General features: G+C 41.9%; 1 pseudogene across 1 annotated transcript in view; it reads left to right on the forward strand.

Moving 5' to 3' along the window:
* The first annotated feature begins 967 nt into the window (after positions 1 to 967).
* The window catches only part of LOC308272253 (centrosomal protein of 78 kDa-like), a 48,776-nt pseudogene continuing 30,691 nt past the window's right edge, over positions 968 to 19,052 (forward strand). Inside the window, exons 1-7 of the transcript in view lie at positions 968 to 1,224; positions 6,712 to 6,885; positions 8,598 to 8,723; positions 10,470 to 10,644; positions 14,701 to 14,813; positions 18,165 to 18,229; positions 18,506 to 18,600. The product of the transcript in view is annotated as a centrosomal protein of 78 kDa-like (transcript). The remainder of the gene's footprint in view (positions 1,225 to 6,711; positions 6,886 to 8,597; positions 8,724 to 10,469; positions 10,645 to 14,700; positions 14,814 to 18,164; positions 18,230 to 18,505; positions 18,601 to 19,052) is intronic.

The raw sequence follows: 19,052 nt of genomic DNA on the forward strand, positions 1-19,052 counted from the left end.
GAGTCACCCCTCCATGCCAGTCTGGTATGGAGCTGTATTTCTTTTTTCTGTATTTCTATCTTTCTAATAAAGTTCTTTAAATCTTCAGCAACTGTCCAAACTATGCATATTTATTCTTAGCTTAGGACAAGAACCCACGATTTATTTCTGTTTTTGGTTGTTTTGGGTTTTGTTGTGGTTTGAGGGAAAGTGTGTCCAGGATCCTAACAGGGGTCCCCAAGAACAGTTTCCCCACGACCATATTCTCCCAATCCATAACAGTCAGCAACCTTGACTTAGGCCAGGTTTCAAAACAAAAAATAAACTGGGCATGGTGGTGCATGCTTGTAATCCCAGCATTCGAGAGGCGGAGACCAGAGGATCTGGTTTGGGGACAACCTCAGCTACTTAGCGAGGCATCTCTCAACTCAGTGAGACCGTTTCAAAACAAAGAATAAAAAACAGGGCAGGGTGTGTAGCGGGTTCCATCCCTTGACCGGCAAAAAAAAAAGGGGGGGGGGTGGGGGACCTAGGGTGTAACTCAGAGGTAGAAGGCTCCTGGGTTTAATCTGCAGTTCAACAACCAACCCTTCAGCCATGCCTCATTATTATTCAGATCAGTTAGCCTTTGTTGCAAGGGCCACATTCCCTATTATCAACTTGCTCCCGCCAGGCCCCACCCACTTGGGGCGTGGTCGCTGACGAAGGAGTCCTGCTCCTCTGCCAGCGGGCCTGATGCCACCTGCACTGCGCAGGGATGGGGCTGGCGCCAATGGCCAGGGGGAGGCGCAGGCGGTGGGGGAGGGGAGGCGGGGGGCGGGGGGCGGGGGGAGGGGTGGGCGGGGGGGAGGGGCGGGGGAAGGGGGGGCGGGGGCGGGGGGAGGGGTGGGCTGGGGGAGGGGCGGGGGGAGGGGTGGGGGGGCGGCCTAGCGGGGCATGCGTGACACCGGCGCTGGGCCGTGGGCGCAGGGTGGTCTGCTTGGCGGCCATGATCGACTCGGTGAAGCTGCGGCGCGACATCGCGGCCGACTTCTCGTCGCACTACGAGTACCTGTGCGCGCTGCAGGACTCCGTGCCGCTGCCCGCCGTGCGCGCCTGCCTGCGGGAGGGCATGCTGGACCTGAACGCCGACCGCCTGCGCCTGGCCGACTGGGCGCCGCTGCTCAGCACCCTCAAGATCAATAAAGACCTGCCGCTGGTCTCCGTCAAGAGCTGCTTCCAGCCCTGGCTCGGGGAGACAGGTTAGTGGGGGACGCGGAGGGGGCCCGGCCTCGGGGTCGTCATCTGCCACACGGACTTAGCAGGAGGTCTGCCTCATGTGATTGCAAGGATCCCCGAAGTTTAACAGTGCTTGGGGAACTTTAGTTAAATACTGGGTAGCCGGGCGGGTTGGCGCACGTCTGTAATTACAGTACTTCGGAGGCTGAGACTGGAGGATCGCAGGTTCGAGGACAGCCCAGCAACGTGGCAAGAGTCAAAGCAAGTAGCTATTATTTTTTATACTTTTATTGGTACATTATAGTCTTATAGGCTCATAATGTAGTTTGTATAAGAAAATCTTTTGGTTTAGTTGGTCCTGTTTCAAAATCAAAATGAAATAAAATAAAGGGCTGGAGATGTAGTTCAGGGGTAGAATGCCCCTGGGTTCAATCCCTAGTAACCCCCCCCCAAAAAAAAAAGGACAGATGTTACTTTTCATCGAATGGCTTTATTATTCTCCTGATACAGAAGTAAGTGATTAGGAAATAGGCTTCAGCCTTTAAAACTTTTTTTTTTTTTTTTGCTCGTGTGAAAGCATTTTGTAAAGCCCCGTATAAACACAAGCCATTTACAAATGCAGGGTAGTAAAATTAGGGCTCCAAGCCCTCTCATTATTCAGAGAGACGGTAAATCATGACATGTGACAAAAATATGTTATTTCTTCTAGGACTTAACACAGATGTCAGTACCTTTTAGGGGCTTAAATCATACTTGCTAAATTAAACTGAAAGAGAATCACATCTAGCAAGGAGTGGTGGTACACACTTGTAATCACAGTATTTGGGAATCTAAGACAGGAAGGTCACAGGTCCTAGCACACCCTCAGCCACACAGCCAGACTCTGAGCAACTCAGGGAGACAATATTTCCAAACTAAAATGGGCTGAGGGTGTAGCTCTGAGGTAGAATGCCCCTGGATTCAATCCCCAGTACCACCACCAAAAAAAAAAAAAAAAAAGGCTCACATCTTCTCATTAGTAACTATCAAACATAGAAGAGATTTTTTTTTAGAGATGAATAGGGAAAGTCCAGCCTAAGCCATTCTGTGGGAATGTTTTATTTCTATTTTGCAGGTGATTGGCTGGGGGAGTGCTAATGCTTACTGAAACTGCCACCTCCTATTACCAGTGAGGATGCTCCCTGCGGGATGTAGTTAGGATGATCTGCCAGCCCAACAACTCCACCTTTTAATGCTTTTACCCTTAGTTTCTCTTTCTTTTTTGAATCTTAAAATTAGGACACCCTCACACACACATATGCTTTAATTACAGGCTTAATGCAGAAAAGTAGAAGACAGTTGGAAATAAAAAGGAAGAAAAAATATGTTATGAAAGGCAATCCTAGAGCTGGGTGTGGTGGCACAGCTTGTAATCCCAGCATTCTGGAGGCTAAGACCAGAGGCCCCGGTTTGCAGACAGCCTCAGCTGAGACCCGGTTTCAAAACAGGGCAGGTGGTGTAACTCGGAGGCCGAATGCCTCTGGGCTCCATCCCCAGACCTGAAAAAAAAAAAGGCAATCCTTCATCTATCATTCAAGGATGTTTTTTTTTCCTACCTCCAAGCTACACCCTCAGCCCTATTTTTTATTCTTTGCTTTGAAACAGAGTCTCATTGAGTTGCAAAGGGCTTCACTAAGTAGGTGAGGCTGTCCACAAATTTGGATCCTCCTGTCTCAGCCTCCCAAATGCTGGAATTGCAAGTGTGCCCCACCACACCAAGCATGTCTTCTTAAAAAAAATTTCTAAAGAGCACTCACTGTCAAATGAGAAAAGTACCCAAGTAGCCAGACATGGTGCTATTCTCCCTAGTCCAAGTACTTGCTAGGCTGAGACAGTAGGATAGCAGGTGTTGGGGTCTGCTCAACCGCCTGACAAAACTTCCGATGAATCAGCTACATGTAGCACCGAGCCCGTTGGGGTCTGCACAACCGCCTGACAGAACTTCCGATGAATCTGCAACAGGTAGCGTCGAGCGGATATGGAGGGCGTAACTACTCTCCTTGCCCCTGCTAGCCCATTTTGGTAATGTTGAGCCTTATTGGCTCTAATAATGCTTCCGTGCTCGGGAATCCCTCGTGCATTAGATAATGATTGGCTGCAAGTTATGTGCTTTGCACATGCAAGAGTGACATTTAGCATGATAGGTTAGAATAGTTTCCGGTTGGAAATCCCCCTTGCGGTATTTTGCTTTAAATTGGGTTGCCTGAGAGAAATAAACGAGATCCTGCTTGACATGTCTCCCGGCTCCGTGTGTTGCTGTTGTTTGGGGCTGTCGGCATTCATTTTCTTGTTCAGCCCCACCACTGACAGGCTGGACCCGTCAAGCAGGTTCACAGCTAAGTTGCTGAGACCCTGTTTCAATTTTAAAAATTAAATTGAAGGGAGTGGAGGTATATTTTGGAGGTAGAATGCCCCTAGGTTCAATTCCAGGTACCAAAGAAAAGAAAAAAAGTTCTCAGGTGTTGGCAGCCTAGGGTTTGAATTCCCTAGTTTACACTCTATGGGATCTGGGGCTAGTTACTTTTGAACTATAATTCTCACACTTATGAAAAGGCATTAAAAAAGTTCTGATGGATTCTTAGGATGAAGGAGATTATGGAGATTATGGAGGATTCTGGGGGAGGCAGCAAGTGAGCATGAGCACTACCTTGGGTGCTGTGGAAGAAGTGAGCTGAAACCTGTGACCCTCCTGTCTCAGCCTCTTAAGTACTGGGATTACAAGCGTGTGCCAACATGCCTGGCCATCTTTAATGTTTTAAGATGACATCCAAAGCCAGCTGTGGTGGTGCACGCTTGTAATCCCAGCATTTGGGAGACTGAGACAAGAAGATCATGGTTCGCAGACAGCCTCAGCTACTTAGTGAGGCCCTCCAAAACTTAGTAAGACCCTGTTTCAAAATAAAAACAAAAAATAGGGCTGCAGGTGCCTCTCGGAGGTAGAATGCTCCTGGGTTCCATCTCGAGTACAGCAAAAACAAACAAAATGACATCTAGCCAAGTGTGGTGGCACATGCCTGTAGCCTGTAGTCCCAGTACTTCGGAGGCTGAGACAGGAGGGTCACAGGTTTGAGCCCAGCCTTTGCAAGGCCTCCAGCAACTTAGTGATACCCTGTTTCAAAATAAAAAATAAAGTAGGGCTAAAAGTATTGTTCAGAGGTAAAGTGCCTCTGGGTGGTTAATCCCCAGTGACACACACGCGCGCATGCGTGCACACACGCACACACACGTGCATGCAGAACATCCATATGTGTCTATTTTAAGCAGGTCTGGGCCCAAAAGTAGTTTAGAATGCCTCTGGGTTCAATCCCTAGTGACGCACACACACACACACACACACACACACACGACATCCATGTGTCTAGGCCCAGAAATATAGTTCTGAGGTAGAGTTCCTCAGGGTTCTATCCTCAATCACACACACACACACACACACACACACACACACACACACACACACACGATATACATATGTGTCTCTGTTAAGCAGTTTGGGCCCAAGATACAGTTTGGGCTTTGTGAAAGACATGTTTGTGAAGACAGAGACCTAAGTTACCCACAGAGAAGTCAGAAAATTAAAGATTTTTTTAAATGGATGGACATGAATGTGTTTAAAAGCAGAGAGAAAGTAGCCAGCTGAGAGGGAGGGTATGAAGATCTAGGAGAGGAAGCAGTTGTTGATTTATTTAAAAACCTGACCGCTTGCTGTGTGCATGACCCTTTTCGAGGCTTTGAAGTTAGTACCATCTACAATCTTTTCTGCAAAGACAGTTCAACACATCTGCTGCTGAATAGAAACACATTATTCCCTGCACCTCATTCAGGTGTTGGAACTATTCTGTACCTCTGAAGAGACTTAACCAAAGTAATAACAAATCAGAAGAAATGATAGATTAGAGGGACCTCTAGTCAAGGGTAGCATACTTGATCTTGCTTGGTATTTTACAATGAATGTAAGAAAAATGTATTACAGAACATTTCTCTTTAGATATCCTTTGCTGAATCTTCATCTCTTGGATCCTGTGGGTCTGGATTTTAAGCACCTAGCTGGTTTTGCTGCCCCTGAACTTAGTTTCTCTCAGTTCTTCCTACTTTGATTTGAGTGATATTTATGAAATGAAATTATATGCTTAAAATAATGTATAAGCCAGGCGTGGTGGCTCACGCTTGTAATCCCTGCGCTTGGGAGGCTGAGACAGGAGGATCGCGCAGATTCGAAGCCAGCCTCAGCTACTTAGTGAGGCTCTCAGCAACTTAGTGAGACCCTGTTTCCAAATAAAATATAAAATAGGTCTGGGAGTATAGCCAGGAGGTAGAAAGCTTCTGGGTTCCACCCCCAGTACCACCACAAAAAAACCATAAATAAACAAAAAATAATGTATAAAGTGACTTGCTCACACAGGACCAGTGAGTGTTGGCTGCACAGCTTGTTCTTCACAAAGGCCCTGGGATCCAAGCTGTGCTCTGCCTCATGGGGCTTGTCAGCCTCAGGAGCGGGTATTTTCCTAACCTGTCAGAAGCAGGTACCTTTTTCTAGTCATTTTCTTTCATTGATCCTCCACGTTTTTATGACCTGCCAGGGATACCCTTAGTGTGCCAGTAATAGCCCTGGTCCTTATCACTTGTGAGATAAACCTCAACTTTTTCAGGTTGCTTCAGCCTCCTCTCTTACATTTCCAACTCTTCTACCCTGTAGGGTAGACATCCCACCTGCACTATTTATAGTGCCCAGCAGGTGGCAGGCTTGCATGATTTTCTATTCCCTCTATGGCTAATATATCACCCACACACTCCCCCATTTTTCATTGTTACTGAGGATTGACGACTGAACCCAGGGGCATTCTGTCTCCAAGTTATGCTCTCAGCCTTTTATTTTTATAATTTTGAAACAAGGTCTTGTCAGGTTGCTAAAGTCTTGCTAATGCCAAGGCTGGCCTTTAACCTGGTTTCTTCCTGTCTCAGCCTCCCAAGTACTGGACTTACAGGTGTATACTACCACCTTCAGCTTTCAAGGTTCTCTTGAGATGTCATCCCTTAAGCCCTTAGGTACAACTTCTTTGTGTGTGTGGTGTGTGGTTGTGTATATGTTTTACTGGGATTTCAACCCAGGGGTATTTTACCTCTGAGCTACATCCTCAGCCCTATTCTATTTTTTATTTTGAAACAGAGTTTCACTAAGTTGTTGAGGACCTTGTTAAATTGCTATGGCTGTCCTATATCATGTGATCCTCCTGTCTTAGTCTCCCAAGTACTGGGACTATAGGCACTGCCATGCCTGGCTTTAGGTACAACTTCTTTGCCTCCATAAGAACCTGTATGTACATGGTTTGTATTTCTGTAGCTCATGTGGCCGTGAGGTCTCATGTGTCTTTCTTTAAAAAAGGACTTTATGGGCATGTTTCATTTCGCACTGAGAAGATGATTTTAATGATAATTTGTATTATTGATATCACTAATTTTACAACAAATTTGTTTTAGGTCTGATAGAAATAAAATTTGCAGAAGTTGTGTTCCTGCGATAATATCCAAAGATGTGACCTTCCAGTTATGTAAAGCTCTTAAAGGTTGTTTAAGTGTATCGAGTGTGCTAAGGAACCTGGAGCTAGCTAAATGGACTAGTTCTGAGAGAAAGAGATTTGACTTTTAACGAAAGTAAGCCTTCTCCAGTGTGACCTCCAAACATTTGATAGTTGTGTTGGGGCAGAGGAGATACTTTACCACTGCTGCTTCCTCTTCCTCGGCATCTGCATGCATGAGAAATTTGCACGCGTAATTGGCTGAATGCTTAAAGAAAGCAGTGCCCCAAGGGGGAGCATTGTCTCTGGCCAGAGTACTCCCCCACTCTTAGATATTCTTTCATAGCTATTATTCTTTTGATAATGATTCTTTTAACTTTCCACACGAATTGCTCTGGTGATATAAGATCAAGACTGTGGGAGAAACTGAGTCCATGGAAAATAAATTTTCTAGTAATTTGTCTGAGCCTTTAAACGCCCTTGGCCTTGCTCAAGCTATAATTCTAGTCAGAATTCAGATGCTGTGGTAGCATTCCAGCTACAGTAATTAAAAATGCAGAATTCCTCTCTATCTCTGACCTTCATTCTAATCATTAACCTATAGTAAAAGCCTTAAGAGTCAGCTGAAGCCATTAGCCCTAAGAACTTGCAAGGGAGGCAACTGGTGCCTCTGTTTACCCCCTCTCCTTGTGTTCTGGCCTAGATACAGAGAAGATAAACTTTGTGTGTAACTTCAAAGCAGCCTAGTTGATGAGCAGCCAGTACTGCCCGATGCAATAGAGCTGAAGGCTAGGAAGATTCTTGACCTTTACACTCAGTATGTGTGCTGCCTGAGACAGGGAAGCGCCACGTGGTTAAGAAATGAATATGTCAGAACAAAGGACAGATATAATAAATGTGCAGGTATGAAGAAAGGAAATATTGTGAGAATAAGAAAGCATTTTTGTATGAAGAAGAGTTTATCCTAAGATTGTCCCAAATGGGAAAGAGAGAATCAGGGTAATCCAGAAAGATTAAAAGGAAGTTGCAGAAGGTTTGTGGTAGAAAAATGGATTATTAAAAGAAGAATAGGCTTCTAATAAGCCTATCGTTTGAGGAAAAGTGCTCAGCAGCTAGAGAAATACATCTGACAATTAAATCTAAAAACTTCATGTTACTTTTTGGTGTTTATCTGCTAAACTGTGTTGTGAGCTTGTTTAAGCTTTCAGACTTGAAATGGTGTTGCAGACAAAACCCGGCAGACCTCCATTGCAGCCCCTTGGATCGCCATATCTCCCCATGCCAACTATATAGACTAAGCCCTAGGAATGGAAAGTTCCAAAAAGAGTTAAAGGAGATTCCATGAGAGCCCAAATTCTCCAAGCCCTGGGCGTGCCTGTGCCTTCTGGAATTTGCCCTCTAGAGCTGCCTGTCTGCAAAGGCAGGGGGCTGGATCTTAAATGCTGGACTAGTGTCCTTTTACTTTGTTTACATGTCCTTCACTATTGTTTTGTGGTGTTTACGCTTTTTACTATTAATCTCACTGGTGGAAGAATATAAATTTTCTTGGGTTTTTGTAATAAAGTGTCAATTGCACAAGAGGCAGTTGTCCATGTCAGTCATTTCAGATTTTTCCTGGAAAGGAATCCCCACTTTTAGCGTCGTAAACAGAAACTTAAAGGAGTTTATTTCATAAAAAGGGAAAAATCGCTGTAGAGAAGTCTCTGCAGAACTACAACCGAAGCCTTTGCCCACCTTTCTAAGAATCTCGGTCCAGAGTGGACTCAGTGCTAGATATATTGTGCCCAAACTGAGCTAGCCCGTAGTAATACTTAATAAATTTTTTAACTTTTCCTCCTATTTATTCAGTTACTGAGTAAACCAGCTTCTTTGGTACACCTATGTCTTGCAAACTGTCCAACTGGGGATGGAGGCTTGGAAAGTGAGTTTAAGTCTTATTTAACTTTCATCCTATCAAATTGGTGTCATGTTTGTGTAACTGCCATGTTAATTAATCTGTCTGTACCCCCTCCTGGTTGCTGCCTCCTGTCCTGCTTCAACCCTTGATCCATTCTCATTTCTCCCATGAAAGCTTGTCATGCTGAATTATTTTCAGAACTGACTTTACCTAAAGTTAAGTCCCGGATCATACAAAATGTATACTGTGTTGATATTCTCTGTGTTTTGAGTTTGTTCATCTTCTAGGGTTTTTCTTTAGGAAATATTGTTGGGAAGGGCAAAAGCAAGATGTAAACAGAAAAAATCATAATCTTTAAATAGGTAAAACACCTGTAATGCAGTTTTTGTGTGCTGTGTTATGTGCTAAAATCAATAATAAATGCAGAATGCTATGGAAACATACAACAGAACAACAGAGTCTTTGAGGGGTTGGTCACAGAGATCATCACAGAGGGTGGCTGTTGATCTTCAGGGTCCTGAAGAATTAGTGTGGAATCATGGTCTGGAGAAGTAAGGATGCCTGCATTTCAATTGTTCTGGTGTATTATATGCTCTGATATAGCACCTCGTATGTAATTGACACTTAAATTACTGATTGATGATCCAAACATGTCATTGGAAATGAAAACAAGAATCATACCTTTAAGGTTTTTATTCTTTCAAATATCTCAAAAAGTACACTTCAGTGTGCTTTCAAGAATAAAGTTGAAATAACAGAATATTCAATTTTTTCATTGGGAGGCTGAGATAGGAGGATTGCAGTTTCAAGAATAGCCTCAGCAAAGTAGTGATAATTTTAGCAACCTAATGAGACCCTGTTTCCAAACAAAAAAATTAAGAGTTGGGGGTATAGCTTGGACATAGAATGCCTCTAGGCCTAATCCCCAGTACTTCAGAGGAAACAAATAAAAGAACCTTTATGCTGTTATAGTATTAAAATGACTTCAATGATTCAAGTACTTATTAAGCTCTGGGTCAGCCTCTGCAGTTTAATGAGACTCTGTCTCAAAAATGTAAAGGGCTGGGGATAAAACTTAGTAGTAGAGCAGCCCTGTGTTCAGTCTCCAGTGCTTAAAACAAAACAAAACAAACCTTGTTTCTGTGTAATTTTTAGAGTACAAAAATATGAATATGACACTTTATGTGTATAATTTATTAACAGATAATTTGTTTAAAATGTTTACCTGTGGGATGCCCAGTCAAGTGTTGGGAGACCATTAAAGAGGACAGAATAATAGAATTTATAAACTTAGCAGTGTTAGAATTTAAAATTAGTTTAATTTGTCCCATAAGGAAAATAAAATCCTTAAAAGTTAATTGTAGCGGGACGTGGTGGTACACGCTTGTAATCCCAGAATTTGGGAGGCAGAGACAGGAGGGCCACTATTTAGTGAGGCCCTTTGCAACTCAGTGAGACCCTGTTTCAAAAAAAATAAAGAATAAAAAATAGGGCTGAAGGTGGTAGAGCTCAGAGGTAGAATGCTCCTGGGTTCTATCCCCAGTACTGCAAAAAAAAAAAGGTTAATTGTCAGTTTATATGACTAATCAGCAGCAGGTTACCCAGGGGCTAGAGTCACACAGCTAATCAGTGGTAGACTGGATTACTGGACTAAACCAGAATCTACTGTTTAATATACTAAAGGCAGAATGACTCTTGAAGCATATATTCTTGGGGTGTGTGTATGTATAAAGCACTGACATAATCAGTCATACACTTGGTTTCCTTGTAGCATTCTGTCTTCTCATTCAAGCTTCCTAATCCATGCTGTTAAATCTTTGAAGTATCAGACCATAAGAAGGCATGAAGAAACCTGGGCTGAGAGTCTTCGCTACAGGAGACCCGATCTTGACTGCATGGCTGGCTTAAGGCGCATCACATTGAATGGAAACACGCTTGTTGGTGATGTGGGTGCTCGTGCTTTTGCAGACTCTCTTAGTGAGGATTTATGGCTCAGAGGTAAGTGAAGTAAACTTCAAAATTTAAAAATAGTGAGTTTTTGAAGATCAAATATGTTTATCTCTTGGCATCATAATGTCTGTGTGTGTGTGTGTGTGTGGTTCTGGGGATGGAACCCAGGGGCATTCTACCTCTGAACTACACCCTTAGCCCTATTTTTTATTTAGAAACAGGGTATCACAGAGTTTCAAAGGGCCTCACTAAGTAGCTGAGGCTGTCAGTGAACCACGATCCTCCAGTCTCTGCCTCCTGAATGCTGGGATTACAAATGTGTACCACCACACCTGGCCATAATATCATATTTTTAAAGGGAGCTTTTTTTCTAATAGCATTTATTGTGCTTATAAACTTTTATAAAAGTTCTCTCTCTCTCTCTCTCTCTCTCTCTCTCTATATATATATATATATATATATATACACATATATATAATATATATATATATTTCATAGGAAATAGAGAATCAAGATATTATTATTTATAACTGAAATACCCATTGTTAATTTTGTTAATTTTGTTTTCTTTTTACTGGGAATTGAACCCAGACCATTCTACTTCCAAGCTACAGCCCCCCCCCACCCTTTGTGGTACTGAAAATTGAACCCAGAGGCATTCTACCTCCCTAAGACTGATTTTTTTTCTTATTTTGAAACAAGGTCTCAATTAGGTTGCTGAGAGCCTCACCAAATTGCCGAGGCTGTCCTCAAACCTGTGATCCTCCTGTCTCAGCCTCTCAAGTACTAAGAGTACAAATGTGTAGCACCATGCCCTGCAGCCCTTCTTATTTGGAAACAGGGTTTCACTAGGTTTCTGAGAACCTCATCAAGTTGCTGAGGCTAGACTTGAACCTGTGATCCTCCTGTTTCAGTCTCCCAAGTACTGGAATTACAGGCATGTACCACCATGCCCAGCTACCACTATACATTTTGGCATGCATATTTTCAGCCTTTGTTTTTTGTAAATGTATTTGTCCAAAAATAGGTTACAAAAATAGAATTATAGTATACTTACTATTTTATATCCCTGGTTTTTTTCTTACTTACTAATGTCTCATGTAGTACTCTATTATATTGATGCATAGTAGTTTAATAAATTATTTGGTATTTAGACTACTATCATAAATGACTTTAATAAACAACGTATATATCTCTGTATGCATTTGAATCACTTCTGTAGAATAAGTTACTAAAAATGGAATGATTTTAAAATATTTTTAAAGAAAAACATGTTTTCAAATGCCTCCCAGAAATGCCAGGCCATTTTATAGTCTATGCTAACAGAGTATGTGAGGCCTGCATACTCATAAACACTGGACTTTGTCAGTTTTTAAACTTTATAACTTCTTTTCACTCAACATATGTTGAGCATTTTACTAAATCAGTAAACTTAAATCTACCAGAACATTGTTAGTGACTGTTCAGAGTTCCATTATACTGCTATATAGTACACTTGGAGCATTCTTCCTTTTAGATATATAAGCTGTTTCTAGTATTGTGCTGTTATACATAGTACTTTGATACTCATCCTTGTTCATATTTCTTGATTATTTCCTTTGGATAAATTCTTAAAAGGAGAATCACTGGACTAAGAGGATGCACATTTTATGTTGTGGACGTAGCTCACTGGTGAATTGCTTGCCAACATGTGCAAGGCCCTAGGTTTAATCCCCAGCCCCCTCCGCACACACAGTATGTATATTTTAAAAGCTTTTATTATGTGGTCTTGGCCTGGCCTAATGTGGAGGGAGAACAGCCACATTTCATTGTCATATTCTGTATTCATTTGATTTACTAGTGAAATTTACTGGCTATTATTAATTTGGCTGGTAGGATGATCACATCCTGTTTCTGTGTGTCAGGGGGTATCTTAGGGAGTTTGAGCTGTTACACAGTACCATAGACTAGATGGCTTCAACAACAGACATTTATTTCTCAGTCTTGGAGACTGGGAAGTTTTAGGTACCGGCAGGTCCCAGTGTCTGGTATAGGCACTCATCCTAGTTTGTCGAAGCCTATCTTTTATCTCATGACAGAGAAACTGTTCTGCATAGAAGAGCTCTGGTTTGTTCTGTGAGCCCACAAATTCCATTTTGGGGGCTCTGTACTTTCAGACTCATCTGAACCATCCATACCTTCCCAAGGCCCACTTCCTAATACCATGCCACTGGGGCCTAAGATTTCAGCATGGAATTTGTGTGTGTGGGGTACAAGCATGGTTTATAGCATGGGGTTTTAAAAGACTTCAATTATTTTAATGTAATGATATACACAATGATTTTTTTTAAAAAGGATCTCAGGCTGGGCACAGTGGCCTATACCTATAATCTCAGTGCTTGGGAGGCTAGGACAGGAGAATGGCAGGTTTGAGGCCAGCATTAGCAGTTCAGCAAGACCTGCAGCAACTTAGCAAGATCCTGTTTCAAAGTAAGAAATATGAAAGGTGCTGTAGATTATTTGTATTCCTTTATGCTTTTTTTGTCATTCTTTTTTTTATGGCAATACTGGGGATTGAACCTAAGGGTACTCTACTTCTGATTACATCTCCAACCTTTTTATTTTTTAAGACAGGGTCTTATTAAGTCACTGAGGCTTGCTGGGTGTGGTGGTACACGTTTGTAATCCAATACTTGGGAGGCTGAAACAGGAGGATTGCAGTTCAAGGACAGCCTTAGCTACTTAGTGAGGCCCTTTGCAACTTAGTGAGACCCTGTTTCAAACTAAAGAATAAAAAATAGGGTTTGGAGGTATAGCTTAAAGGTAGAATGCCTCTAGGTTCCATCCCCAGTACTGTAATGATAATATTAATAATAATAATAATAATAATAATAATAATAATAATAATGTTGCTGAGATTGGCCTCAAATTTGTAATCCTCCTGCCTCAGACTTTTGAGTGGCTATAAGATTATAGGTGTGCACTACCACATCTCATCTTTTTTCTGAGATTTATTAGGACTTAAGATTATAATCAAAAGAATATAGTACAACCAGGTGACAATCATATACCTGTAAACCCAATACTTGGGAGGCTGAGACAGGAGAATCATGGGTTTGAGATCAGTCTCAGCTATTTAGTAAGATTCTCAGGGACCAGAAGAGGTGGCGCATGCTTGTAATCCCAGCATTTGGGAGGCTAATTCAGGAGGAATGAGTTTTGCGGACAGCCTCAGCTACTTAGTAAGACCCTCTGCAACTCAATGAGACTGTTTCAAAATAAAAAAAAGAGGGCTGCGGGGGTGTAGCTCAGAGATAGAATGCCCTTGGGTTCCATCACCAGTACTGGGGAAAAAAAATTCTCAGTAACTTCGCAAGACAGTATTTCAAAACAAAACAAAAAATAAAATAAAATAAAATTGAGCCCCTGGGCTCAGTCTCCAGTACCACATACAAACCAAAAAGAATGCCAGTGTAATTTCTGAGCATTGCTCAGTATTTGCCAGTGATGTTTTCACTGCCACTACCATTCTTGATAATTATGAACTTATATTTATTCTGTGATTTTTCCCCCTCTCATAGATTATGTAGTTACTTTCCAACTCTGTAATTATAAAATATGTTAGGTGATTTATTAGTACTAAAGGGAATATAATCAATAGCATATCCAAGAAGAATTTTTTTTTTTTGGTGGTACTGGGGGTGGAACTCAGGGGCTTTTCTACCTCCAGGCTTATACTCCCAGACCTATTTTATACTGTATTTGGAAACAGGGTCTCACTAAGTAGCTGAGAGCCTCACTAAGTAGCTAAAGCTTACTTTGAAACTGCAGTCCTCCTGTCTCAGCCTCCCAAGCACTGGGATTACAAGTATGCACCACCACGCCTGGCTCAGGGTTTTTTTTTGTGTGTGTGTGTGTTTTTTTTGGGGGGTGTGGGTTTTTCTTTTAGAGTTTGTTTATGGATTATGAGTTTGCATATGCTTTTCTACTTTTATTTTTGAATATCCAAGATTAAAAACCTTCCATGACTAGTCTAGTTTAGGAATCTCCCAGACATAAATGAGAGTTGCCTGGATGTTAAACCTGTATAGAGTTGGCAAGTGACCTACTGTCTTTCATCAAAAGCCCTTGACTTGCAGCAGTGTGGCCTCACCAGTGAGGGGGCCAAGGCTTTACTAGAGGCCCTGGAAACCAATAGAACTCTGGTCTTGTGGATATAAGAAGAAACCCACTTATTGGTAGGTTACCACATTTTTGTTATTATTAATTCACAGCAGAACAAGAAGGATTTTCTCGTGTATTGACCTAAAATTTAATGTGTTTACTTTTCTTATCTTAAACTTTTTAAAACTTGTACTTCCTCATGTTTCTAGCAGGTAGTTTACTGATTAAAATGAGTTATACTTATGAATTGCTCTTGATTGCTACTCTGAATAGAGGTAAACTCAGATGATTAGCCTGCTTTCACCTAACAGAATTATTTCCTTTTTTGTGGAATCTGAATTCTTGGAAAGAGCATTTCATTCACTGGCTGGTTTAACCAGAAATATCTGAATACTTATGTGTGCTACACACTGGTTTAGGCACTAGGCATATAGCACGAATTGGCTGGAGAAAATACTGGCTTCGTGGAGTTTACATTCTAGTGGGAGAGTTCAAATATAAATGAATAAATAGGTAAGTGATTTTAGATAAGTGGAAAGGCAAAAATGCCTTAAAGTAAGAAAGCAGGTAGGGGCAGCTGAGACTAGGTTCATTAGGAGATGGCTTCACTGGAGAAGTGACATTTAAGCAGAGACCTCAGTAAAGAGAGGAGCAAGCCATGGATGTTCAAGAAGTACATTCCAGAACAAAGAAACATTGAATATGTAGGTACAAGGTGGCGGGATGGATGGAGTATTTAAGGAAAACCTAGGAAGCCCACATGGTTGGAGCACTAAGTGAGGAGAAGCTGCTATCCTCTGAGCTAAAAATGCTAGCCACAGCCTAATACTATAAGGTCTTACAGAGCCAGGCTTGGTGGCGCATGCTTATAATCCCCGTGCTTGGGAGGCTGAGACAGGAGGATCGCAGAGCTTCGAAGCCAGCCTCAGCTACTTATTGAGACTCTCAGCAACTTAGTGAGACCCTGCTGAAATGAACTTGCTCAGTCCTGGGGGGCAATAAATCTGGCACTGAGTCCATTTGGGACCGAGATCCTCAGAAAGATGGACAAGGGCTTCGTTTGCAGTTCTGCAGCCACTTATCTGCAGCGATTTTTTCCCTTTTTTGAAATAAACTCCTTTAAGTTCCTGTTCACGGTGCTAAAAGTGGAGATTCCTCTCCGTGAAAAAAAATCTGAAATAATTGACATGGACAACTGCCTTCTGTGAAATTGACAATGTTTTAATTTCCATCACCAGTATTTATACCCTATACCCCATGTAAGCACCAAAGGACAATAGTGAGGCATTAAGTGTAAACAAGATAAACAGGATAAAAGAAGATCCATGGCATCACAGTTTAAGATTCGTTTGGGACTAGGTGATTACAGTCAGCCCCCTTGGCCTTTGTCATTGGAATCAGGTTTCTGGCCTCAGGTGAGCCTTAGGGGGCAAGGTCTGGAGTCCAGAAAGGCATCCAGGACAGGCAGGCTTCCGTAAAGGTGGGGGTTCACACCCAAAGTCCGTTTTGGGGAAATTCAGTCTTTTAGGATCTCCTTTGATCCTTCCAGAGTCTTTTTGTCTCTAGGGCTTAGTCCAGGCCCTCCTTTATCAAGATCCATGGGCTGCATTGCAGATTTGTCCGGTCCTGTCTGCTCCACCATCCCCTATGAGGCAATAATTATATTACAGTTAGTAAAACAGGGCAAAAACATTATAACACAGGTGATTGGATTTCTATAATTGTTCTTTAATGCATGATTTTGGGGCAGACTTTTGAGTTTTTTACTCTCCTGTTGCTGAGTCCTAACGATAGGCTTGTTAAGGCCAGATAAGAGCTTATTAGCATCTCATAAGAGGAAATACATATGGCCCTGGTTCCAGAGACAGTTTTATATATCTTTGGGAAATGGGGCAAGAGATGGGTTTGCAGCTTCCCCTGCTGGCAGAGAGGTGCTGGGAGCTCAAAGGACCTGCCTGCGGGGGAAAAAACTGAAAGGAATTTTGCAGCCCCTGAATTCTGGCTGCCCTTTACTAGAAAATTTATCTTTCATGGACTCAATTTCTTCCACAGTCCTAATTCTTGGAATCCTATTTTAGATCATCGGAGCTTATTAGTGTAGAAATCTAAGAGCAGGGAGTATTTCTGCCAGAGATGATGCCTCCTTCCTCGGGGCATGGCCTCCTTGGACCTTGCCGATTGATACAAGCCTTTGTTACGCTCGTATATGCCGAGGGGGGGGGCGGTGGCAAGACCCTGTTTCCAAATAAAGTATAAAATAGATCTGGGAGTAGCCCGGAGGTAGAAAAGCTCCTAGGTTCCACCCCAAAAAAGGTCACAAAAAAAGGCCAGGGTAAGGACATGAGCGATTCTTATGAACAGAAAGCCATGGGAGAGATTTGAGGGAGACAGGGCTTGGTCCCAGTAAATTTCAGTCAAACAAAATGTGGAGAATAATCTCGAAGGCAGGATAAGAAAGGAAGCAGGAGTTTGTCACAGTGGTCCATGTGTGAGGTGGCTGTGGTGTGGCGTGGCGTGACTTAGGCAGTGGGGTAAATAGTTGGAACAAGGCATAGCTGAGAAGACTTGCAGCCAGATTAGATGTGCCTAGGCAATTATGTAGACAACTAGATGGTACAATTTACTAAGAAAAGGAGGCTGGGAGAGGAACAGCTTCACGGGCGCATCACACCATTTAGATGTCTAAGTGTCTGGACAGTGTGCTGGCTCTCATGTTTCCTTTTTTTTTTTGGTGGTGGTACTGGGAATGGAATCCAGGGGCCCACTACCTCTGGACTACACTCCCAGACCTATTTTATGTTTTATTTGGAAACAGGGTCTCACTAAGTTGCTGAGAGCCTCACTAAGTAGCTGAGGCTGGCTTCGAACCTGTGTGCTCATCCTGTCTCAGCCTCCCAAGCACGGGGATTACAAGCATGCGCCACCATGCCCAGCGAAGGATTTTTTTTTTTTTTTGGTGGTACTGGGGTTCCTGGAAGCCCTTCTACCTCCGGGCTACATTCCCAGACCTATTTTTACAGTTTTATTTTGGAAACAGGGTCTCCTAAGCCAGCGCACACGGCTGGCTTCAAACCTGTGCGATCCTCCTGTCTCTGCCTCCCAAGTGCAGGGAATACAAGCGTGCGCCACCACGCCCGGCTGGCTCTCAGGTTTCTACCCCAAGATAGAAAGCCACTTTAGATCCACTTTTGATCTTTACTGTTGTAAAAATTGTAGTCAGTAAGGGACAATATGCAAGGTAGAAAATTTATGTTTTGAGGGACAAGTTAGAATATTCAAAGGAGGAAAAATAGGTAATGTAATTCAATATTGTGAGTTTCCTATTTAATTTTATAGAAAAGGCAATAGTTAGATTTTGTTTTAAAATGAAACTAGCTACTCACTGAAAACCATTTACTATAAATTCAATTTTCATTTTACTTTTGATCATTCAATGATGAAAGCAGTCATCAAAAAAGTTCTCCAGAATGGAAGGAGTGCTAAGTCAGAGGTATAATATATTCTAGTGCTCTAGAAAAAAATTTCTTTAATTGCTGTTTTTCTTCTGTTTTTATTAAAATAAAATTGTCAAGGCACTTTCCTGCCACCTTGTGTTTTTAGTCAAGTTAGGTGACTTTTCTGTTTTTGAAAAGACTGTTTGATTGTTTAACTTCGAGCACCAGAATGGCAAATTGAAAACTTTTTATACCTAGACTATCCTAGTACATTCCAGTTAATGTCAAATTCTCATAAATTACCAATAACTAAAATTTCCTTTATCTTCCAGTGCCAGTGGATAACTTCTCCATCAGTGAAAGAGCCATCCAAAACTGCTAAGCAGAAAAAGAATACAATAATTATAGGAAGTAGTCGAAAAGAATTTTGATTCTACCTGAAATTTTAGTTTTTTTACTTAATACTATTAAGCTACAAAATGGTTAATACGGAAAGTTTTGTTAAGGTATATCCCAGCATAATTTTAGAAATATGTTTTATTTGAAGAGTTTTGTTGAGATTCTATAATGGTATTAACATAGCTAGCAATGGAAATAAAAATAGAAACCTCTTTTAACTCCATTATCCTTTCACATAATATTTACATTTTTTTTCCTGTTGTCTAGCAGTTTAATTTCATGTAGCTTAAATACAATTTGGCTTTTCCCCCTTCATATTAAATTGAAATTTTATATAAATTATAGGTGTGTGTGTGTGTGTGTGTGTGTGTGTGTGTGTGTGTGTGTTACTGGGAAGTGAGCCCAGGCACATTTTACGTCTGAGCTATACATTCCAGCCCTATTTTATTTTTTATTTTGAAATAGGTTCTCACTAGGTTG

This window comes from Muscardinus avellanarius (assembly GCF_963383645.1).
Source record: "Muscardinus avellanarius genome assembly, chromosome: 13".
NCBI lineage: Eukaryota > Metazoa > Chordata > Mammalia > Rodentia > Gliridae > Muscardinus > Muscardinus avellanarius.